The following is a 7,291-nucleotide window of genomic DNA, read 5'->3' as shown; positions in this document are numbered from 1 at the left end:
TGTAGATTAAACAAGGACAAGCATACCTTAGCAAAGAATCTAGTAGAAAATTGGAGACTTGTAAGATGATTGAGGAAATGGGTATTCTTGGAATCAATCGAAAAGCATCTGATCTTTCACAGATCAATAATCGATCAGCAAAGGATCGAGAATTCCTAAGCAAAGCAAAGGAAATAATTTAAATTTAGCTTGAAATTGGGAAGGAAAAAAAAAAGGGAAAGATCAACAACAACCCAGAATTGTGTGGCATGTAAAGATAGCAAAAATTACCAATTGAAGAAGACCCAGATGAGATAAAGAGAGAATCTAAGATCTGAGAGGAGGCATAACAAAAAGAGGGCGAAACATATCACAAGAAACATATCAGCCTTGGATGTAAATAGCCAGTCCATTGATTTCCCAAGGAAAGTTTGAAGCTAGTTGAAACCTCCAAATTCCCGCACTCATCCAAATACATATAAAGAAACAAATTACAAGCAACCCTACAAGCAAGACCGAATACAACAAAACTAACCCCCCCACTCTCATCGTCTTCGTCATCCTCATCGTTCACCTCCGACCTCGACTTGTCAGACTCTTCTTCATCAGCTAGACCCTTAGCCTATACCAACCATTATTGCAAATAATCAAATAATAATTTCCTAAAACATCTAGGGATTGATTGAATAATAGTAAATTAATTGAATCATGAAGAATGTTACCATTTTCTTGAAATCAAACTTGAACAAAATCCACAAATCAGAAATCTATAAAACAAATGAGGTGAAAACACTCACGGCGGCTACGGATTTGTTGCTAGGATGCTTCTCTTTGTACATTTTCCTAAACTCCTCCCTAAAACATTTAAAAATATATTCATTGACGCAGAATATACAGATCTAACAATGATTTTCATGCGAGAGAAAGGAAAATAGATGATCACATGAAAACAAAGAAAGCACTAGTAGGCCTCTTCGGCTTGTTAGGGTCCTTGGCAGCCTTCCCCTTCTTCGCCGCTAGCTTTTTACCAGCCTTCTCGCTCGGAGCACCTCTCTTCACCGAAAGCCTAACAACAAAAAAATCGATCTTCAATACCAAAAAAACACACTTTGAATCACACGCATAATAGATCTCAGATCTAAAAACTCCAAAAACAACAAGGCAAACAAAACTTACTTGCTATCGGTCCTTTTGTTCTCCGTTTTCGATCTGCCTCCTTTCATGGCGGAACCCTACAACGCTACAAGCAAGGCCATCGAAAGAGAAAGAAATGGGGGTTCGGTCGTCGTCTTTGGCAGAAGAGGGTCGTCGCCACTCTCTCTTCTCGACCTCACCGTCGGTGAGAGACCATGGAGGGCTTAGCGATGATGATGATGATGATGATGAGAGACCCGAAGATCTTCTGGATTCGAGCTCTGAAAGTGTTGGGGATTTTGGTTCAAGAGATTGGGGATTTTGGGTTTGGGGTGGGAGGAAACCCGAGCGGGAATGGAAAAGAGGGGGGGGGAAGATTACAAATGAACTTTTTTTTTTATTTTCATTACAAATGAATATTTAAATAATAAAATGACTTTTTTTTTTTTTTTTTTTTTTTTTTTGCAACGGAGGATGCCGTTGCCAAAAAAAATTATTTTTTATTAAAATAATTTTTTTTATAGTTAATGAATTTTTTTTTCATTTAATAAGGTTAAAAATTTATTTGTTTCATATATTATTTTAATGAATAAAAAATTATTATTATTTTTTTATTTGGTAGAAGTAGGGATAATATTTTCTATTAAAATAAAGTTAATTTTTTGTGGTCAATAAATTTTTTTTTTTTTGTGACCCATTTTTTTATTACTAAAAATCAAGAACTAATTTTTTGTGGTAGAGGATGGGAAGTGGCAGTAGTGGTGAAAGTGGTGGTGGTAGTGATGGTGAAGGAGATAAGTGGTGAAGTTGTGGTAGTTGTAGAGGAGATAGAATAGCGATTGTGGATAAGAGATAATGGTAATAGTAGTGGTGGTAGTGGAGTGGTAGCGATGGTGGTAGTAATGATAGTTGTAGAGGTTGAGTGACAACAGTGGTAGTAGTGGAATTGCATTTGCAGTAGTGGTGAATGTGGTAGAGAAGATGGGTGGTGAGAGAGAGATGAGTGAGAGACAGATAGAGAAGAGAGATAGAGAGAAAGAGAGAGATAGACAGACAGACAGAGACAGTGATGAGTGAGAGAGAGACAAAGTGGTTGCTAAAAGTGCATTTTCTTGTAGTGGAGAGCTCGGTAAATAGAGCAAGGTGAACACAATGGGGGAGAGAGACAAACAAATAGACAGACACATAGAGAGAGAGAGAGAGAAGAGTCAGAGACAGACAAACAGACACAGATGGAGAAAGAGAGAGAGAATAGTGATAAGTGAGAGAGAGACAAAGAGAGAAAGAGATATATAGAGAGAGAGACATATAGAAAAACAGAGAGAAACAAGAGATGAGCGAGAGATAGACAAAGAGAGAGAGAGAAAGAGAGCGAAAAGAGATGATTGAGAGAAAGACATAGAAAAAGAGAGAGACGAAGATAGAAGAAAGATGAGCGAGAAAGACAGAGAGAGAGATAGAGAGAAGATAAGTGAGCGAGAGAGAAGAGAGATAGAGAGATAGGAGAGATAAAGAGAAGAGAGATGAGTGAGAGAGAAAGAGAGAAAGAGAAAGGGACAGAGGCAGAGACAAAGACTAACAGACAGACAAGAGTGATGAGTGAGAGAGAGAAGAGAGGTAATATTTTGTGGTAGAGGAGAGGAAGCGGCAGTAGTGGTGAAAGTGGTGGATAAGAGATGATGGTAGTGGTGGTGATGGCGAAAGAGATACATAGAGAAAGGGAGAGACAGACAGACAGACAGAGAAGAGTGATAAGTAAGAGAGAGAAAGAGAAGAGAGACAGAGACAGAGAGATAGGAAGATGAAAAAATTGGTGAAAAGAGAAATGTTCAAAAGAGTAAGACGATGTCGTTTATAGTGGATCGATAAATCGAGAAGGAGCTCGATAAATAGAGACGATAGGAGTAAGAGAGTGAGCAAGGCGAACATAGTGAGGGAGAAATAGACAAATAGACACAGAGAGAGAGAGAGAAGAGTGATGAGTGAGAGAGAGACAGGGAGAGAGAGATAGACAGAAAAAGAGATAGAGAGAGAAAGAGAGAGAGAGATAGATGGAGAGATAGAAAAAGAGAGAGAAACAAGAGATGAGCGAGGGATAGACAAAAAAAGAGAGAAATAGAGCAAAAAGAGATGAGCGAGAGAGAGACACAGAAAAAGAGAGAGAAGAGAAATGGACGGGAGAGATAGAGAGAGATAGAGAGATAAGAGAGAGAGAGAGAGAGAAAAGAAATGGGAGAGATAGAGAGAAGAGAGATGAGAGATGAGCGAGAGAGACAGAGAGAGAAAACAGATGAGAGAGATAGAGAGAAGAGAGATAGGCGAGAGACACAAAGAGAAAATGAGAGAGAGAAACAGACAGACAGAGAAAGAAGAGTGATGAGTGAAAGAGATAAAGAGAAGAGAGAGAGAGATAGAGACAGAGAGACAGGAAGATGAAAAAATGAATGAAAAGAGAAATGTTATATCAAAAGAGTAAGACGACATTGTTTTTTTTTTAATTTTTTTTTGCGACAAAAAAATACTGTTGAATTTATTCAAACCATTTTGTGACTGTAAATATATGAAGCTGTCTCAAAACCACAATCACTATGCTAGATTAGAGTTTTCCAAAAACTCTTTTGAGAAAATTATACTTTCTTGTTTTCCGTGTTATATTGTTTTTAATGAATTTTTTTAATATTTTAAATATTTTTTTAAAAAAATTTTTAGACACACCTAACATAAATACAACTAAAAATTAAAAAAATTGTAAAAAAAATCTTTTAAAAATTCACTAAATACCAAAAATACAATAATTCAATATATTTTTTTTTGTATTTTTATGTATTTATTAATTTTTAAAAATATTTTTTCATAATTTTTTTTTTAGGATACATCTAAGTAAGGTGCATCTAAAAAAAATATTTAAAATTTAAAAAATATTCACTAAAAAAAAAAACACAAAAGTATTTTTGCGACGGTAGAAAATGCCGTCTCAAAAAAGTAAAGTATTTGCGATGGCACAATTTGCCGTCTCAAAAAATGAAAGTACTTGTGACGGCAGAAAATACCGTCGCAAATGCTCTCATTTTTTGGGACGGCAAATTGTGCCGTCGCAAACGCTCTGCTTTTTTGAGACGACAAATGGTACCGTCGCAAATACTCTGTTTTTTTGAGACGGCAAGTGTGCCGTCGCAAATAGTTCCGTCTCATAAACCCACTTTTCTTGTAGTGATACTTGTGATAGATCTTACGAACCCAACTAGATAAAACCAAACTTATCATCAACTAGGAATAATTATTCTGCCTCTCAAAATTTTTATGTTGATTGTTTCTCTAACTAATGGTAAGGGGGCTAAATGAATATATGACTTTAATTACAAGGAGATGACAGGTAAATTACAACATATCATTAGTGTTATATATTTACACGTGATCTTCCTCCGCTTTTACAACATATCAATAGTAGAGGGGAAGATGGAATGGAGAGAGAGAGAGGGTCGATCGCCCCCTTCGCCTTCGCCTCCGCTTTTTTTTTTTTTTTTTTTTCAGCCCGATTTTTTTTTTTTTCAGATCAATCATCGGTTTTTTTTTTTCCCTAGTGGATCTGGATCTGAAAATGTGCTGATGATGGTGATGGTGATGTTGTTGTTGATGATGAAGATGTTCTGGATCTGAAGATGAATTGTTGATATTTTTTTTTGGATCTGAAGATGAATGGTTGTTGATGATGATGTTGATGAAGATCTGAAGATGAATGGCTTGTTGGGTGGTTGACGATGATGATTTTCTCTCTCTTTGCTACTCTCTTCTTCTTCTTTCTTCTTCTTCTTTTTTGATTTTTTTTCTGCCAGTTATTAAAAAAAAATCAAAATCAAAATCAAAACAACGAAATGATGTCGTTTTGAATTTGGGCTAAATTCGAGCTCGGCAATTTCGAGCTACGTAACATAACTGTTTTTATTTTTTATTTTTATGTGTGGTTGAAATTCCGGCTTATTTCTTTGGCAAGATTGGCTGTCAGCCACTACTGCTATTAGGGCTTTGGGACCACTCATTTTTATTAGGCTTCTACATGGATTGTGTTGTTGCAAGTTGTCACCCCTCTCGAAATGTCCCATCATTGGATTATTATTTTTTAATGCTTCTTTTGGTGAAGATTTTACAGAAAAATAAAATGGATAAATTACAGTAATTTTTTAAAAATTATGACATATTTTTGGGTATTTGAAAAGAGTGGTGGGTTAAAATAACTTATTAAAAGACAAGATAAGTTAAAATAACTAATTAGATGAAATGTCACATTCAATCTATGATCATTTTTTTTTCACAACTATCAAATTAATTACAAAAAAAGCCAATCAATTTCTCAAACACAACTATTTTAGCCAGATTAAAATAATTAAAAAGCACAATAGCCAACTTCCCAAACAATGCCTATATTTTGTCCTTCTAAATTTTAAAATTCAACTAATCTCTTCAAAATATTATCTTATTACAATTAATTATTTTTGTTATGATTTTGTTAGGAATTTACAGAAAATCAGATCTTGTCTAAAGTACAGGACACATTTATTAAATTTTTTTTAAAATAATATCTTTATCTGGTGATCTTGTTTATACTTTGCTACTAAGATGAGAGACAAAGGGAAAATAAAATCACCAAATAAGAGTATTATTATCTTAAAACAATTAATAACGGGTATTATTGTAGAATCTCCCAACATAAAATATTAAATATGTTCATGTTTCTTTTCATTAAGAAAATAACACTCCTTGAGGTTTGTCTTTAATACAAGTACTCCCCTCACGTTTTGGAAATTACATCCTCCACTCTAAGGTTTAAACTTCCATTACAATTTAATCCTTCCATTAGTCAACCGTTAAGTCAACTAACTGAAAAAGTTAATAAAATAAATTAATTTTTTTAAATGCCTATTTTACTCTTATTAAAAAAATACTTTAAAAAAAAATTACTAGATGAGTAAATAAAATTTATAGAGAATCACAAAAATTCATTCTATGCATATATTATTATACTGTTAAACATTTAGGTAATGCTATGGTACACAAGATTTTGTGGTGTTAATTATCACAAATATTATAATTAGATCCGTTTCAATCATAGCTAAAAAAAAAAGTTATAGTCAAACACTGCATCAGGTATAACCATATACCTTTTGAACCATAATCAAAATAATGTTATAATCAATAATTATAACTAATACCATTATAGGTAATAATCAAAGACTATAATTGGGGAATATAAAATTTTTCTAAACAATAAATTACTTGTCAATTTTATAAATGCAAACAAGGGTAAAATAGACATTTTAAAAAATTAATTTCTTATATTAGTTTTTTCCGTTAATTGACGTAACGGTTGACTAATGGAAGGATTAAATTGTAATAGAAGTTTAAACCTTATGAAGGGGGATGCAATTTCTAGAACGTGAGCGGGTACATATATTAAAGATAAACCTTAAAGAATATCAATGTAATTTATCCGAAAAAATATATTTGGTATACAAGTATTTTAAAAACTTGGTTTAAAAACAAGTGAGAGGGGTTGCAGGGGAGGCTATTGCTAAGGTGAAGTGATGGCCAAAAGTAGTTGTGAATTTGAGAAAAATCATGCTTTGAGAGGAAATTCCCTTTTTTTTTTTAAAAAAAAAAAAAACCGAAGTGTAGAGATTTGGGAGTGAAACTATGTTGGTGAAATTCATGAAATTTTTGAAGGATTATGAGTATTGAGTGTATTTGAAAATGTTGAGATTTCGGAAAAACATATTCTATTTGGGAATTGTTGGAAATGTTGAATTATGCTTTTTATATTGCCTATTTGGAAATATTGAGATAGAAATAATTGTTTTGGTAATCGGTGGAGGGTTGTATTGACTTGTTGTAGAAATTGCATACGAATTAGGAAGTTCAAAATTCTTGCAAAGACATACATATCATTGAGTATCGCATGATTGTATATGAATTTAACTTTTATCGCAATTGAGATTACTTTTGTTGAGAATAAATTGTTTGTTTCGAAAAAAAGGGTAAATACCATGGTGAATCCAATTAGGAGGTGTAATTTGGTTGAGAATTAAATTAGCTTTAGGTCCACGATGAAAGTCCTAAAATATGTGTGGAGTCGGTTTCAATTTCCTTCCGATTAAGAGCTGGTAAAGTGGATTCGGTAATGCTC

The 7,291-nt window shown here is 33.6% G+C and overlaps 1 pseudogene; it reads right to left on the bottom strand.

Annotated features, from left to right (window-relative positions):
* Positions 1-349: 349 nt before the first annotated feature.
* LOC114322424 (HMG1/2-like protein) lies at positions 350-1,267 on the bottom strand (annotated as a pseudogene).
* Positions 1,268-7,291: the final 6,024 nt, after the last annotated feature.

The sequence above is a fragment of the Camellia sinensis genome, chromosome 8 (assembly GCF_055761805.1).
Source record: "Camellia sinensis isolate YWXY chromosome 8, ASM5576180v1, whole genome shotgun sequence".
Classification (NCBI taxonomy): Eukaryota; Viridiplantae; Streptophyta; class Magnoliopsida; order Ericales; family Theaceae; genus Camellia; species Camellia sinensis.
The sequence above is the reverse complement of the archived record's forward strand: the minus strand, read 5'-3'. Positions and strand labels throughout refer to the sequence as shown.